The sequence below is a fragment of the Catharus ustulatus genome, chromosome 12, assembly GCF_009819885.2.
Source record: "Catharus ustulatus isolate bCatUst1 chromosome 12, bCatUst1.pri.v2, whole genome shotgun sequence".
Lineage (NCBI taxonomy): Eukaryota > Metazoa > Chordata > Aves > Passeriformes > Turdidae > Catharus > Catharus ustulatus.
The window spans coordinates 10,098,777-10,117,387 of record NC_046232.1 but is presented as its reverse complement, the minus strand read 5'-3'; the positions used below and the strand labels follow the sequence as shown (position 1 = coordinate 10,117,387).

The 18,611-nt window shown below is 41.1% G+C and overlaps 1 long non-coding RNA gene across 1 annotated transcript in view; it reads right to left on the bottom strand.

Annotated features, from left to right (window-relative positions):
• Positions 1-18,120, bottom strand: part of LOC117001823 — a 100,391-nt gene extending 82,271 nt beyond the window's left edge. The window contains exon 1 of the long non-coding RNA XR_004419134.1: positions 18,077-18,120. This is a non-coding gene — a long non-coding RNA (uncharacterized LOC117001823). The remainder of the gene's footprint in view (positions 1-18,076) is intronic.
• Positions 18,121-18,611: the final 491 nt, after the last annotated feature.

Genomic DNA, 18,611 nt, shown 5'->3' with positions numbered 1-18,611 from the left:
AGAGTTGCTCACCACATATAAGATTCATACTCAAAGGCTGAAAGAGCTATTTTGCCTTCTACTTCAATAAATATTACAATGACAAACTCAGAAGGCAGCCTCTAGCATATGGATTCACAATTATGATTCAGATTTCTCTTGTTTGTGTACACATTTACATGTATAATAAAATGAAACTGTTGAATAGCAGTACGTCTGTCAAAATACTAAGATCCAACAGTTAATAATAATGTCATATTTACAGCAGGAATAACGCAGTTTCTTGCATCTTAAAATCATTTACAGACAGGGCAGAATCATGTCCTGAGAAGAATTATTTCATATACACTCATATGTCTTGAGAAGGATGCCAAGTTATTCATTCTACAGTTATACGTCAGAATACTACAGGATGGATTGTGTAGGATGCCTGTATCTATATTTATAAAGATCATCAGAAGCTTCTTTCTCCTTTTACATTTCCACTTTTAAATGTTTCAAACCTCTCACCACTCAAGCACTTAGTGATGCACAAGCTCCTCCTAAGTTCCTTCAGCACCTGCAGCATCATCAGGTGTGGGGGAAATGAATTAGAGCTTGCTGAAGAACAGCAAAGAGCTGGCACTGCAAGCTGCAGTTAATTACACTCAATAAATTTCAGGCCTTGTTTTTTTTCTTCCTGAGAGAAATACCTGATTTGGAAAGCAAAGAACAATTTTAATAGCCCTCAAACAGTTTAAAGGATTCATTTGACATGCATCAGTATATATGCTACAGTGGCCTCTTTATTTTGGTAATTATTTTGAATTTGCTTTACACACAACAGTTACAAAAAAGCATTTACTGACATATGGGGTATAAGGTTCCTATAAAACTGATTTGACTGCTTAGCCTTCCAAAGGATTTCTGCAGACAAAGATTTGGCAAGCTTTAATCAGGTCTCTGGTAGAGTCTATAATAAAACTCTGCCACTTATCTTGTTTCTCTCATCCTGAAAGACAAAGTATTTTAGGTTTTATAAGCATTAATTCTGCTACTTGTGCAGCTCACAGAGGACTTGAAAGGTTTAAACTTCACTGAAGAAGCAGGACCAATTGAATTTTCTTGTTCTGGAAAGAGTGAAGGAAAAACAAAACTTGAAAAACCTACCAGTGAATTGAATTAGTATGAAAACATGAGTTCTTAACCTAACTAGTTTTCTGGTTTTTTATCCAGACCCTCAGTAAATGTGCCATCCGGTCTTTCCCTTCCTAAGTATCCCAGTGTGGTTACCAAGGCACAAAGAGATGAAGGCAGAGCGACAAAATGAATTGCCCTGTCTGTAGCAGACATGGTAAATTGTAAAACAAACTTGTATAGCAAATTAATAAGCTCAAGCACAAGGCAGGGCACTTCAGAGGGAACAATGTGGACTGCTCTTTGGCTGCTGCTGGACAAAACAAGCCAGCTTTAACAACTGCCTGTTATCAGGGAGCTCATTCAGCCCTCCCCTAGCATGACCTCTGCAGTTAAGCCAGTTCAGAGATACGAACAAGAAAAAAGAAAATATTTTGCACATGCCAGTTTTCCACACTTTAAAGTCCTTGATGTAGCTCACAATGGGTTTATGAGCTGGAGGAAGCAGAAAATCCAGGCCAGGAAAATTCCTCAACAGCTCCTAGGCAGCACACCAGCTGGTGCTGCCAAACTGACCGAGGTGGACTTGGAATTGCCAGTGACACCCCAGGGTCTAGCAGGCAGGAATCGAGAATTAGCTCCCTCCTGCAATGGAGGTGCTTTGGGTCCTGGCTGAAGTCAGAAGGAATATGAAAGGCAGCAGAGGTTGCTGGAGATGGTTTTTAATCCATGTTTTAAATGAGGTTCAGTGGCATTTGCTAGAACTATCCTCTGCACAGTCCTGCTTACACATGAGCTTCAATCTGAACTGCAAACACACTGGGAAAAAGTATTAGCACACAGAGAAGCAGAATAAACGTTGAAAATACAATAATGCAATTACACAAGTCAACACCAGAAAACACTGAATGGGTCCAGGGATGGGCAATGAAATGATTAGAGGCAAGGAACAAGGCTTTAAAGGCCAGGAATATTGAGTTTCCATAGGGGATGAACATACAAGGCTTGGAATACTAAAGCTATGGACTAGAAATCAGATAATCAAATAACTAAATAATTAAATAAATTAATAGTAAGAGAGCATTGTCTGTTTAGCTGAATATCATAAATTTACAGATTACATACAAATAACTAAACTTCTGTTTCCTTTGCTGGAAAGAATAAGGAATAAATTTTCTTATATTTTGGATTAGCCCTTCATTATGAGATATTGCAAATTTTAGACACTTCTGCTTGCCATTAGATTTAACACGAAAATTTCTGTGTTTCCTTCTTCACCCTTATGACTGTCACAATACTGCTGGCTGCTTGCTTTTATTTTTTAACACATTTATTGAATACTGCAGCACTAGAGCACAAAAGCAGGAAGAGAAATGACTGTGGCTTCACAGGATCACATGCAGCTTGGAAGAGACACTATCAAGCCAGTTCCACAAGGGGATCCCCTTCCCCAGCCTCCTTTGCAGCCACAAAAGACAGAGATAAGAGAAAAATAGAATTTTTAGCATTAAAATCCCAAATGTCAGAAAAAACCTCACTATATAAAGTAAACCAAAGGCTTCTTCTGTATTTCATATTCACGTGCAAATAGCCAATTAAAAGAAATATTCCAAATAGCTCTAGGAAACAGATCACCCCACAATAAAGACAACAAAGAAAAATTTCCAGTGCCCAAGTCCATATGTGGCAAGATATTACTTCACACGAAAACAAAATTAATACATTCTTTCCTGCTTCTTAATTGTGCAAACTCATTACACAACATTCTTTTTCCATGTAGATTCTGCAGTCATTGCTTCCAGCCCATGAAAGTGCTCCTCATCACTGTACTCAGCTGATCAGCACACAGAGAAGAACCAAAACATGGTGGGATGTGGATGAATTTGTTTGTTTTCCTTCTCAAAATAAAACCAAGTTAAAAACAATTTCTGCACAGAAACAGTCATAACTAATGGTTACAATAGTTTTCCCCATCTGTCCACATTCCAGGGCAAGATTAGCTTTTATCCAGTAAAGATGAAAAACAGTGAACCTGCGTAGATTTCCTTTAAGACAAAGTGTAATTATAAAATCATTAAAGTCAAGGGAAAGGAGTAATTCACTAATATTTCTTTAGAGGTAACATCTTGTATGCCCTGAAAAAATAAGCTTTCTCACTAAAATTTTAATAAGCCCTTGGGTTTTCTCTGAAACATTTAAGAATAGCTGGTAAGAAAACAATTAGAAATGAACAGATGTTAAAATCTATGAATATATACACTTCCATATTTTAAAATAAAAACATCTTGTACTAACTGTGATTGTATATAAGACCAACAAGAAAAAAAAACCCCAAGAAACAAGTCTGCTCCTGTTTTTATTTGCTCCTCCTGTACTTTGCAATAATGCACTGTTAGGTAGATGTTCCATACTGGAAAGTGTCAAGCGCTATTAAAAAGAAAAAATTGACTTGCACTGCATTATGGTTTTCACCACTCAAGCTGTTTTTTAAAGCACAACTTATTTCTGGTCTTGCTTTGAATAAATTATGGATAGCACATATTGGAAAAGTTACTTGGACCACTGAGTGCAGCTGTGTGTGTGCTTTGCAGCTTTGGTAGGTCTGGTCGCTGGCACCGTGGCACACTGGTCTGAACGAAGCAAACATTCACATGGAAACTGAGTACAGCAGCAGGGAGACCAAACTTTGGTTAAAACCCCCTTTAAACTGAAGAGCAACTCCTTGAGGATTTCATTTATTTATTTAAATTTCCATTTCAGAACCATGCAATGCTCCCAGAAATGAATTCATGAAACATGGTAGTTACACTGCTACACTCTTCAGCTCATTGCCAACTCCACCTCTGACATCAGGATATTTAAAAGGGATTAATGCCTGTTGTGCCTTATTATTTAACTACACATTGACTACAGAGAACATTAACACATAATACATTACCGAAATGCTCAATATTTCTTTTTGATCACAGAGCTCGATGGGTAACTACCACTTCCAGAACATGTCATTTAGAACTTATTGTATTTATTTAAGTATCTACATTACCCAGGTACCAAACACCTCAAAATAAGAGGTGCTGCATTCACTTCTGAACTAACAGCACATCCAGGGCACGGTCTGTGAGGGGGTGGGTGGGTTCCCACTGCTCCTCTGCTGCAGAGAACCCGAGTCTGAGCTGTGCCATCCCCCTGTGCCTGTGACAAGGGAGGGCACAGCAGGAGCAGGCACCAGCCCAGGTGAGAGGCCACCAGCCCAGGTGAGAGGGCACCTGCACAGAGGACACTGCTCGTGCACAGCTTCACCACAAGCACACCTGGGCAAAGGCTGAGTGACCACAGCCCTGCTCTCCGCAAACACAGCCTCACCCCAGCACGGCACAGCCGCATGGAAACTCATCTTCTGTTCAAACTGCTGGGAGCCTGCCTGATCCGGTGATGGGAGTTTGACACTAGTTAGCTTACAAGTGGCAACCTCTGTAGTTCAAAACACAACAAGCTTAATAGGAGGGATTATCTAGAGCTTTGTAACTGATCATTTAAAAAACAAAGGCACTGCCTCACTTGTTGTACAACTGCAAATTTGCATAGATGCTGTACTACAAGGAAGTTTTAAAGGAATTTAAATTGATACAAAAGAAAATTTAGATAAATCTCACTTTTATCACTAGCTCTCACTTCCAAATTACCCCAGGTGATTTCTGAACCACACACAAATATCCCTACATAATTGTTTAAACCATTTTTGCCTGATCTACTTCATTTTACAGCAGAGCATTCAGGAGGGATGCCGGTACCTAAACGAATACATTCAGTGCTATTTTAGATGCCTGAGGGCATCCCACCCTGGCTCCCAACCGCTGCTAAAAAAGGCATTAAGTCATCTGTCACACCTGCTAGCCCTGACAGATGTCTCAGGTACCCAAAGCATTCAAAACGGCATTAGAGATCTCTGTTTAGGCTTCTTTTCCGTGGTGCCTAGAGAAAGTGCAAAGAGGGGGAGAATTGGTGTCCTGGAGTCTGTCATTTATCTCAAACACAAGCAGTACAGAAGCAGCAGGAGTGTGAAATCTTTACATTGTCTCACTAATGCATGTTTCCACTCTGCTCCCCCAGATCAATCTGTGCCAAAAGTATACAGTATGTTGTGCATTATTATAAGCAAAAGCTGTGGCAATGAGGAAAGCAAGAACAGATTCTGGAGGGTTATAGCATTTCCAAAATATCAGACTGGATTTGCATGAGAGAGAAGGATGAAATGCCCTTCTTCAACCACAATTCAAGTGGAATCAGCTTCTTGCTCATTTCTCTTGCAATTTATTTGTAGCACAGCATGGGCAAAAAATAAAGATGATTTTTTTTTTCTCCCTGCATTTTTTACATATTCATGCTCTCTCCAATATAGCACTATGTTGACACCTCTATCTGGACAATCCATAAAGAAGAACCAAAAAGAAGATAATGACAAAGAGTCCGAAAATCTGCTGTCCCAAATGTACTTCCATCTCATCCAGGTGAAATGAAAAAATGACCTCAGAATACTCTATCAAATAATCTTCTTTTTCATATCTAGAGTCTTCAGGCATACAAAAGGGTTTCTTATAACATACTACAAATTCTTCCTGGGCTTCTACTTTGAAAATTACTTATGTGGAGTTTAATATTCAGGCTTGAATAGTCTTCTGAAGGTTGTCCCAAACAAAGCTACATAATGTGCCTATTTTACAGCACCTTCTGCCTCCAATTTTTTTGAGGTGTAGGTCATGGGATTTCCATATAATTTTAAAAGTTAGTTTTAAATAATTATTTTCAAAAACAAACAAACAAAGAAAAAACCCAAAAAACCAAACAAACAAGCAAGCAATTAAAAAACAAAACCCAAAGTAAACAATATCCCTCCCTGCAAAAAAACCCAAACAAAAGCAAAAAAAGGCATTCTGAATTTCTCCAATTAACCAAAATTTCTTTATTTCAAAGTCTTAAAACTGCCTCTTTCATGTGTTTGCTTTTACTATATTTTGCCATAGATGTTCTTAGTAGCAATACCTGTTGCCAAAATTAAAGCTATCATGCTTTCATACCCATTCCTACCCAAAGGAATGCTATGGGAAATAAAATATTTTTAAATCACAACAGAAACAATTACCTCAGACCTTTCTTGGTCACGTGAATTTTCTCCAAGACAGTAAAATAAGTTGTACTCCAAACTGGTTGTGAACAATTGAGATTAACCTACCAAGTTTGACAAGAAGTTAATTAAGCCTTGCAATGAAATGCTTAAAAATAATTCATTCAGTCTCAGAATCCTCACAAGTAATTGCACAGCTCCATATCCTCTTCCTGGTTTTACAGTTTTTTCTAGGTATAAAATATTTGGTATATCCCTGTAACTTGGCATATACATTTACTGCTACAACTACTAACAAAGCAAGGAGTCCATTTCCAGGATGAGCTAATTTAGACATTAGCAACTTGAGGAGAACAGAACGTGTCTGTTGTGGAAGCACAAGCTGGGAAACGTGCAGGGGATAAGAGTTATCTTGGAGCTAACCCTCAGCCTTAACTCCAAATATATTGCACATGAGAGAGCCCTGAGCTCCCCACGGGGCTGGGGCAGGCAGGGGAGCCAAGGGAGGAAGCCAGGGAGCTGCCCAGAGTCACAGCTCAGCTCTCCTGAAAGCTTTCCACACCATGCACACAAAGTCAGAGTCTCTTCACTTCCAGAGCAGGAAGAGAAAAATCAATATTGTACAGCAAAGGCAAAAACCCCACAAAACAAAACAAGGTATTTGTTTTCATCACCAAAAGCTGAATGAGCGCAAGGTCATCAGCTGGCTGGGAAGGAAATCCACTCCCCATCTTGCCATGATACACCTCTTTACAAAGCAGAGAAGGAAATTAGAGTTCTTTGTGTCCATGCCGTGTTATGATGTGACAAAATCATTGTGTCAAAAGAATACCCAGAAAACCAAAATAACCCTGTCTTCCTACAACATAACACTTGAAAATGGCCCTAAGAAATTTCTCTAGTTTTCTACATAATCACATGTTCCACTGTTGAGGATGGAGGAAAATGAACTTTTCCCTTTAGACCACCTGTCTGAACCTCAATAAGCTGATTATTGTTATTGTGCTTATATACTGCAGCAGCACCTAGATGAAGGATGGATATAATCCTCTAAGGCTCATAATCTGTCTAATAGTCATTTCATGGCTTGTTGAAACAAGCTGACATTAGCACAACAAATGAAATCTCCTGAACACTCTGCATGAACAAGAGCAAAGACTGAAGAAACCTTCAGGTTAATTTAGGAATTTTTTCCTCCACCTGTTCCTCTCCCCAAGAGTACATGTCCAAGATGCACCTACTCAGAATGCAGCTGTGAATCACAAATAATCAGAGGAAAACATAGAAGGTGCTCAGTCTTCAGTTCACCAATGCTGCTCTCACAAGCAACTTCTTACCAGCTCTTCAGGTGAAAGTTTCACAAATATTTTGCTGTTGAAGCCAATACTGATTTTGATGTAGCCTGGGCTTGTGATCAAGATGGATCACTGACTTTCTTCAGCCTATTTCAGCCATATAAAACCTCCCTCATCTAAACTAAAAACTCAAAAATGTAGGACAATAAATTAAGCTCTATTTCCATTCATTAAACATATAATATTACTGTTATAGCTTTTTCTTCCCTTCTCCATCCCCCAAAGTTTTAGTAACCTTTAGCAAAATTACTTTTTCCTACTCACTTGCACAAATTTGGGTTTCTACTACAGAATTATCATCATAAAGGAAAAAAAAATAAAGGAGTCCAATTTTTCTAAACTGAAAACTGAGAGGTTTTGGTTGGGGTATTTTCTTTCTGGGATTTTTGTGGGGCTTTTTTTTGTTTTGTTTTGTCGGGTGTTTCTTTCGAAAACAAACACAAAAATGCCAATCAATGTTTGCCACTGAAAAGCAATTTAGACTTTCAGCCCACCCGTCCTGCTGCAATCACAACATTGTTAAAGCTCAGGATTTCCAACATGACAGAAATCCTGACTCAGACTCCTTCTGCTTCCCAGCAGCACCTGCACAAATGCAGGAGTGTTTCCTCAGCAGCCCACAGAGCCCACAGCTCAGTAATCTGGGGAGTCCAGCACTGACTTGGAAAAGCTGCCAACACATCCTGATCTCCATAAACTCAAGGCTGCTAAATCCAAACCACCACACTGAATGCCAGAATGAAACCTGGAAGCACCCTGAGAGGATGAAGAAGTGACAGAGGTGCCCACCATCCAGCTCCCAACATTTTCCAAGTTTTCCAGCCAGGTCTCACTTTGTTTGCACTTCTCTCACGGTGGAGGGTTCCAGCACACACCCACAGTGGAGAGCAGCCCATGGCCAGGCTGTAACAGCAGTGAAAATACCAGTGGAGGTCACAGCTCTTGGCAAAAGCAAAGTTTCCACGTGTCCCCAGGATCTACAGGCATGACCTCCAACACAGGTAAATGAAACATCACCCTCATTCAACAGGCTGAGCTAGATATCAGTGTTCATTAGTAGGAATAGTTAATTGTAAAAGACACAGGGATTGTGAAAATCTTATTTCCATGTAAGGATTTAAATTCTATACTAGACACAAAGTTTACATAAAAATGTGGTTTTTAGTAAGTTACTGGTATCACCAACACTGCAAATTTTTGTGGCTTCCTGGATTTTTCCAAGATAAGAAACAGCTGATCAGTTTTGCCACTACATTTCATAAATTTTATAAACAGATTTACAGGAAACAGGGCACTGATCTCTTTGTATGCTCCAATTCTCACAACACTGAGCTGGTCTTATAAAATATTTTGCTGTAAATATCAGATATAATTTCAGGAAAAACTCAACAACAAAAACTGGAGGAATTTTTTTGTTTTTCCACATCAAGAGGACAATATTGAATAGGAAAATTATAATGAATTACAGATCAGACATATTAAGAAAGAAAATTAAGTGAGCCATTTTGTACTACTTTATCAAACTTTTTTTTCTTTTATTTCAGGGGATAAAAAAATCCCAATAGCTGTTTTATGCAGCACAGGAAGCCGCTTTTAAACAGTATATTGTTTTGTTGCTTAATCAACTCTTCCACCTTTCAGACTAATCCTTCATATCACCAAAACCCAAAGATTTGCAATAATGAAGTGACAACAGAGGTGTTTGTATCAGTAGCCAGAGGTGCACATTTCAACCAGTACAGACACAGTTAAGAGGAAGGCTTCGTTGTAAAAAAAAAATAATGTGCATAATTCAGCAGCTATGCCATTCCACACACACATATAATTAACAAGTCTTCAGCTCATTAGCAGGCTGTATAAAATACATATAATATGCTGTGCAAAACTGATTGAGAATAAAAAGCTCCTTATGCATTAAAATAAATTATTTAAATTGTTTTGAAAGATTGCTATCAGTAGCATTCAAGGATATGATTCCCAAACCTATTCATGGCTTCAGCTGCTTCAGCCTGATGTTTTCACCAGATACCTTGCCATGCTCATTCCAGCAGGATTCCTTTGATCAGTGACTGCTGAGGTTCTGCTGCAGCCCTGAGAGGGGAAGGGGACCGAGGCAGCACAAGCAGCTGCCCAGGTAGCCCCAAGCACACACAGACCCCCAAAGGCAAATTCCCACAGCATATTCACTATGGGTGCAGAAAGGGCCCTTTTGGGGAGCAACACACCTAGCACACACTGTCATTTTCTCTTTAGTTGTCTATATACCAAGTAATAATCTGCACAGTTTCAGTGCTCCCCCTCCAGCAACGTGGTAAAGTGTTGGGCACCCACAACAGCAGCACTCAGAGGAGACCCTGACACCATAAAAACGGGTCTCAGGGGATGAAATAGTTACTCCTGGGCTGCAGTGACATCTCCTGGCAACAAATCAAGGTGGTCTTTTCCCACACTGTGAGCTTTCTCCAGAAAACTCTGGAGGGTTTCAGCCAAAAGGCGACAATCATGGTGCTCCCTCCAGAGGCACAGTGCCCAGAACACCAAGCAGAACCTCCTGATTTACAAGGACTGCTGACATTTTACAAAGCAAGAGGCTAAGATACAGGAATATCAGCTCTAACTTCTCTGGATTTATTGTACCCCACATTGGCCTTTCTTGAGTGGTTGGAAAAATTGCTGCAGAAGCTAATCAACTAGCAGCTTAATTCATACCATGAATCTTGCAAAGTGTTTTCTCACTTCACTGTGAAGCCCTGTCTGTTTGCTAAGAGTTTATACCTCTGCCCTCCATGGACTCCAGACAAATACTGTAAGCATGATTTTGGTAAAAAGAATGTAAGTTAACACAGAAGAAAAAAATACTTTAAGACTACCTATAACCCAAACATCATAATATGCAGAAAAAACATTTCTGCCTTCTTCAGTGTAGGCAACAGAGTCAGTGTAAGTTGTAAATTCTGCTGAAAGAGATGATAATAAATGCATTAAATGTCATTGTAGTGGAAATGAAATTGATTATAGAAGTTCTGAACAGTGGACTTAGAGGCAGGGGGACATCCCTGAACCTTAGCAACATTAACCCCACACTGAAGAGTCCTGCAGACCTGGCAACTCAAATATTGTATTCAAGTGAAAAAGTCAGACAGTAAATGTGTTTGATAGTCTAAGTTTAGCGTGTTGATTGTTTTACACAGCAATCTGTGTCCCCCCCCAGCGCTGACCTATCACTGAATTCTGGTGGGTTTGATTGCTGTCATTATATTATCCCTGTTGTATTTTTTGTGCTGCCTTTATACAGTACAATTTTCTTTATACTTGCATCATAATAGAAAGCTGAATTTTCCCTTGTTTTCTTTTGTGTTGTTTTCTCCCCCCACCCCAACTCTTCAGAGGCAATTACAACAATTTTAAGTACTTTGCATATGCTGCAAGGCAATCAAGAAAATTCATTTGACAAACTGGATTACAACTGTCTGCCAGAAAGCAAAGTGGTGAAAACACTTCCAACAATTTCTCAATGAGTATGTCTGGTAGATGCTCAGAGCACACTAAAATCATGCACAAGGAAGAAGAGTTCTACATTTACAGTTTCAATAAAGCAGAAAGTCTCATGAAAATTGTGTATTTCCTCTCATCACATCCAAAGTTAAACTATAAAACTCTTTTAAACAACTGAAAGCCTAAGAAGGTAAATCCCCTTTTGCAAATAATTTTCCATCTTCAGAAATTCCATACTCACAGACCATGAGCTGAACCACGCGTGTGAACAATTCTACAAGGTAGAATGGTTGCAGAGCAGTGTTACTTCCAGACTGCAGTGCTCTCAGATTTAACTGCATTTTATCTTCACTCCAGCTTATTCTCAAGCTGGTAAATACCTACAGATGTACCAATCTCTTCCACTCTCTGCACCCATCCATCTCCATTGTGAGTAATGCTCTCATCCCAGGCTGGATTGCTATGGAAATCTCTGCTGCCATCATTATCAGGTAATTTCTCCCCCTCACCCCTACGCTTGCAGACATGCCAGCCTGTGCCCACAGGTAATGGCTCTGCAGAGTACAGCTCCATCCTGTGAGACAAAGTCACTGCCAGGGACACTGTGTACAGAAGAGTAACACGGGAAATCTCCAACTGCTCCACATGCAGGAGTCCTCGTGGCAGTGGAGTGCTCCAGTTGTGTTAATTCACACTGCTTCTCCTGCTTAACTGGCTTTCAAGCACAGACACATCCCTGCAGGTCAGGGGATCTGCACACAGAATATTCCAGACTACCCCTGGTGTGCCCAAAGCAGCCCAACGTTCCCTGCTACAAGTGTCATTGCACTAACATTTTACATAAAGGCTTTTTCTTTCCCTTTCTTGCTCTTTTTAAATAAATTATTCATCAGTGATGTATGATAAAGCAAGGGCTTTAGTTTGCTGTATGTAATTTGCTAAGAGGAAATGGGAATGCTTTAACAGGGACAAGTGATGTTTTCCTGGGAAAGTCTGAAGGCTTTCCTGTATTGGGGAAAAGACTTGACATTTGATCAAAACAAAATAATTTTTAATGTGCCCTCATGACAGAGACTAATGATTCACATACTACTTTATAAGTGTGGGAAATTCTTCATTGAGTTTAGAGTTAAACAGCTGTTTTCTCTGGAAATTCAGCATGTGTTCAACACATTTTATCTTACATATTCAGGGACATGGAAAAATCCTCCCCAGATTTAGTTGTTTGGTTTTTTTTTTTTTAATTTGGTGGAGCTATCCAGGCAATGTGTAGGAAAAGTTTCTCTCCTCAAGCAGTTTGGAGAGAGAGTGGAGTTTTGTCCATTTTCAAAGAAGAAAAATATTCAACTCACTGACAGAACAGGAATGAGAGGTCTAAGGAGACTGTCTAGAAAACATTAAGTTTTAGTTTAGAAAAAATTTGGATTTGGATACTTGACTTTTTGACTACCATTCATATACCGGGATTTTTTACTTTTTAGGCTATTTTATGAAACAAAAAAGGCACTTATTACTGCATTAGAATTTTCACTATAAACACACATTTTCATGCTAATAATGTTTGTGTAATTTCTCATTTATAGCTGAAAAATCTCATCTTGATCTTCTGCTTTGTGAAATAAATGGTTGATTTCCATTCCTTCTGAAGGCAATTTTTCTTTTTAATTTTACAGCCTCAGACAGGTTCATTCACCTGCTCTTTGAATTATGAGAAAGTGAAAAAAGTAATACTTGCTTGAAATGACAAAGTGTAAGTGGGCCTCCCTCACCTCAACCTCAATTCAAAGATGCTGAACTTTATGATCTGACATTTTCAGCTTGGCTATGTCTGATTCTCTACTATTCATTTTCATTATATGTGAAGAACTCACTCTTTTCCTTACCACACACCAACAGACAAATGAGGTTAAAGCAGATTTAAAAATCTTGGTCAGTATTGGAATTGTAATGATATTACCCATTATGAACTAGCAAGACACTATTAGTCACAAGGAAATACAGGGTGGGGCTGGTCCTTTACAGAGCAACCAGAAAAAAGCCAAAATCTGTACTTCAGCCTCTCCCAAACAGACTTGTAACACATACTGCAGACTAAGTTCTGCAGAAGGAAACAGATCTCAAAGTTTTCAGCCTTGGAAGACTAGCAATGAAGAGGAGCAAGGCTGTTGACTCAAGAAGATGGGTCTTTTTGGTTAGAAGCAAACAGAATTCATCAGCAGTCTGCCAGTTACCTTTTTAACAAAGAAAATTAGGATCACGTATGCCTCAGCCATTCTGTGCAATGGTTCTGCTCTTACCCATGGGATCCAATTCTGCTGCTTTCAAGAACATGGATGTATCACCTGCTTTCATAGTAACACTACTTGTCAGGGTGAACCCTCTCCACAGAGAAAACTTCATGTGCAGTGTCAGTGGCATGAAAATTCAACTTGGGAAACACAATACCAGTTACATGCTACAGCTGGATACAGAAAATGTGCTGTCACATTGTCATGACTAGCTTTGAAGTGGGAGAAAAAGTTGTAGGTGTAAAAAGATCTTAGAGCTAGTGAGCAAACCAAACAGTTGGAGTACAAGGAATTGGGTTCTTTGGATAGACTAAAAGAGACAGAAGTGATGTATCAGCAGGAAACATAAGGATTAAGGAATTCAAAATATTTCTGAGAACTGAAGGAATATGATCAAAACCAGAAGTCACAAAATAAAGGTAAAAGTGGACCTTGTAAAGGGAATTACAACCTAGCAGAACAGGCAGGGTGGATTCAGCAGAAGCTAACCTCACTGAAAAAGGTCAGAGATACTGAAAGGGGAGCTCCCGCTAGTGAAACAAAGTTAAGAATATGTAATTGAAGCTGCTTAAAAGTACTACTGCAAAATGGACAGGAACTCCTCCTGCTCGGGAAGAAAGGACTCAAAAGCTTCTCTTCCAAGTGGAGATCTTTCCTACTTAAGCTAAAGCAGCAGAGCCTTGGCTAACAGCAGCACAAGCACTCACTGCGTTTGCAGGCCTGCCACAGGAGCAGAACACACTGAGAAATACAATGACACTTCCTTGCCAAAAAAGGCTTGTCTCAAACATCTGAATTGTTTGACAAAGTCAAGTGATCTTCAGCTTACAAGGCAAGAAATAGTTGTTTTACACCATAAAAAAAATACTCCCCCAAAACCTCTCCTTCGTTCTCTTGTTGAATAACATTCATTTCTAGCTGTGAGACACTGCCCTGCATCAGCCTTCAAAAACACTTCATCTTTCTTTTCCCTTCTCACTTTGATTAAAAATTATGTTGAAGATTTTCTGGTTTTCTAGACACCATTTACATTAGTTCACAATTAAAGTATCCACAATACCACCATAATTTGAGATACAGACTTTTCTCCCTGAAAACTTCCCGTACCTGCCATGCTCACTGCCTGTTTCCTTGTCTGGAAAAGAGATGAGCATTAAGCACTTCCTTGAGGGCCCAACACCACTTGCTTACTTCAGATCAAACCTAGGGCTGCCTTTGTGACCTGCAGTTCCTGCAGATGTGCACTTTTGCAATTTTCTGTTTCACCACATTGCATTCAAGGAGAATCACCGGGAGTATCAGGAACAATCAATGTAGCTGTAGTAGGGCACAGAAAACCAACAGATAAATTGGTGTGTATTCTCCAGCTTGTGTTTTATCATCTGCCATTAACACTGTCACTTATAAAAGGGTCTCCTGCATTTTCAATCTGCTTGGGTTTGAGTTAATTTAAAAATATAGTGCCAAGGCAGGAATTAATTCCCAAGACAAAGGTTTAAGAGGCAGTATTTGAAAATAAATTAAAACCAGTTGTAAAGAGCAGTAGAATTCAATAATAAATTTTCAGTACCTCTCCTTGGTGAGCAGCAGAGGATGTGATCCTCCCACTCCATCCACATCCCCAAAGGAACCACCCAGTTTTGTCTCAACCCTGAGCACAGCAGCCCCAGTGCCAGAGCACAACAGGACACGTGAGGGGCTCCCCTCCACCTGTGCCTGGCTGTGACCAGCACCTCTGCTGGCTCTCATGGCACCCAGGAGGAGGTGGGACGAAACTGAACTCCAGAGACCCACATGTTTCAAAGAAATCCGTTTTTGGGAAGTGACAGTCCACAGAGTACAGTGCCAAGTATAGCCATGAACTGAGGCATTCAAAAGCTGTAAATTGGTTTGGGCCTATAAATACAGAGCCTTTCCAATGGCTCATTCTTGAGTGCACAGAGAAGGAAGCAGCACTAGAAAAACAGTAACTGTGTTATAAATACCATGTTCAAGAAAGACTGAGTTGTTAAACACTTAGATAAATACACAGACCACAGAAATATTTTTTCCACATCTTAACGTGTTAAGAAAAGTAATATTTATGCAAGATGTCCTTTAAAATTAGCACATTGCTGTTTTTGATCTTTGGCAATTTCAGCTACCTTCTTTCTCAGACATTTGGTAAACCTGACCTCCTGCTGCAGATTATATGCCCTTAACTCTTCCAGGATCCAACAAAGAATGCTCCCAAACCCCTTCTGTAGCTTTCCCACACTACCCAACAGAAAGTTCCATAACCTGAACACACTGAGGTATTTAAACATAAATTTCCAAGATAAAGACCAACCAAAGATCTGGAGCTAGGAGGGAACTCATTTCAGAACAATAGCTTTTTTTATTTATTTCTATTTTTACAATGACAACATAATCAGAAAATATGCAAATATGAGCATATAAATAAATCTCTATTTTGGGGTCCTGAGAAGTTTCAGCAATTGCTTGTAGCATAATGAATGTTCGTAATTCATTAGATTCTGTTTAGAAATGCAAAGCACACCACAACATCAGTGATGTTCTCTTTATCTTAACAAAAAGACTACTACATTTACTGTTCTTCTGACAGAGCTAGCATGTTTTAAAGTATGTAATTCTTTTCTACAATATAATGTTTTTAATGGTGTGTTCCTATTTGAATTAAATTAACTGTAGTAATGTCATATTTCAGGCAAGCCTCTGCTAATTATCCCAAAGAGCTTCAAAATCTTTACAGTATATTCACTGCATTTACATCTTCTCCACAAACTCACTGGTCTTGTTTATATAATTTTGCAAATGACAAGATGTGGAGGATAACAATCTAAATGAACTAAAAATTGTGTCATGGGCAGATCCTTCATAGATTTGCAATTTGTAGCTGTCAATCTTCCTACAGCTGCTAGATAACAAAACAACAGTTCTTTTCTTCATGCAGACGAGCAAATTCAGTAAAGATTGGTAAGGGTTCTTTTCCAAAAGAAATCTCTAGTTCTCCACTCTGTTAAACCTTTCCTTATACACATCCTAATTTCTTTCTTGATTTTCATAAGGAAAGAAAAACATCAGAGCAATTCTATTTTAGCACCATATTTAACCAAATTTGTCTTATGTGAAAAATGGGCTAAATATTTTGGTGAAGAGGAATAATACAAGGGGAGAAGGGGAGAAGAGATGCAAAGACTTGCAACTCACATCACACTATAACTGGAGAACACACAATGGCAGTAATCAAAATGATCATTAAAGGAAGCCAGTACATTTTTTATATCGCCTTCTCAATCAAGACCTGCCTGAAATGGGCCAAGTTATAACACTTGAAAGAGAACACAAACAAACAATAAAGGGAAAAGAAAATCTTACAGGTTCAAAGTTGCGAAATTATTAAGGGCGCTGCCTGTAGGATTGGGTTTTTTTCCTTTTCCTTGAGATGAGGGCATGAACTGAATTGTAGTTACAAATACCATTAGGAATTGGATCAGGGACTAACATCCACAGTGACAGGAAAGAAATTTAATCAAGAGGAAATCATTACAGAAAGAGAAATAAGAATAGAAAATTAAAACAAATTGCTACTGTTGTAGAAAGGGACTAAATGGCTATATTGAGGGATAATGCAAGCATTTTATTCCCGGAAAAACCTAGAATTTCATTTTTAAAACTTCTGTAAGGTTTCTTCTTTCTTTAAGGAGAATATATAGTAAGTTTCCATAATCACAATGTCAGTTCCACATCATGGGCTTCCCTTTGAAATCAAACTCCACGTTAGACAGAGGTGTTCACAGAATGTGTTGCTCCCAGGGGCTAGAAAACTCTAAGCCTCAACAGACTAATGCACTTAGCAAGTCCACCAAGGATCATCAAACGAAAAGCATTCAAGGCAGGCACGTACATTCGGTCGCTCCACTGAGATTAGCACCCAGCACCACTTGATGCACACAAGCAGTTTGGTGTCACGAGTTGTACCACTTCTTACAGGAGATATTTTGAATCGTTGCTACCTTGCACAGCTAAAGAAATACACCTTTGTGGGTGCAGCAAAGTGGTCAGGACACAGACTTGTAAGAGGAAAGGATGCTCTCAGGTGCCTGTGCTCGGCGAGTCCCTGTCAGAGAGTATTCATTCGCCTCATACATCTCACTGATTACTCGAGATGCACATGTCTCATGATGGCAAAGGGGATTCATGAATGCTGCGGAGAGACCTGTAACAAACAGCACGGCCGCTTCTGCTCCAAGACAACCGAGAAGAGGTAACATCATTTAAAATGAATAAACCTTTCCTCACTCAACGAGTAAAAAAGACTGAGGCTCCAGCTGGGAGCAAAACTGGAAAGAAGAAACACCTGAGAAGAATTAACGGGAACGGCAGCGCCGAGCTCGCAATCGCCCCAAGTGCCGGGCGGACAGACACACGGACCGCGGCGGCAGCCCCAGGCTCGGGGCTCGCCAAAACACCCGCGAATCTCCCCGGGAGAGGCTCCCAGCCGCCCCAGCTCAGCCCCAGCCCAGCTCGGCCCCACCTCGCCCCCACCTCGCCCCCAGGCTCGGGGCGCCGCAGACAATGGGCGGGCGGCGAGACCCGCCCGGCATCCCCGGCAGCGCCGGGCAGCGGCCCCGGGCAGGCACGGCCGGAGCGGCGGCCGCGGTGCTGGGGCACGGAGGGACACAAGGACGGAGGACAGAGGCACAGGGGGACGGACTTACGCGGGTGCGGCGGCGCCGGCGGGCAGTGCGCGGCTCCGGGCGCGGCTGGCGGCGCAGCGGACTCGGCGGCGCGGCTGGAGCCCGGCCCGCCCCGCCCCGCTCCCAGCCCGCCCCGCCCCGCCCCGCACCTGCGCCCGCCCCCGCCCATTGTCCGCCCCGCGCACCTGCCCGCGCTCTGCCCCTCCGTCCCCGCTCCGTCCCCGCTCCCCCGGCTGCTCTCCCCTACCCCTGGAGGGTGCGCGGCCGCCCCTGGGCAGCCCCTGCAGCTGCCCCGGCCACCGCCCGCCCGGCCCCAGCTGCGCCGCGAATGCTCCTCAGCAATCAATGCAGAAGTCATTTGACTCAGCTGCGGGGAAAGGTGGCAGGCACAGACTGTTCTCTGCACAGTAACTCTTTCGCTTTTCCTGCTTTGCAGCCGGGCGAACTTTCCCGTGGCTCACGGCTGAGTCCCTGCGCTCACCTGGCTCCGCGGGTCCCGTCCGGGCGAGGGAAGCGCTGAGCGGGGAGCGCCTCCGCCCCTCGATAACACCTGCGC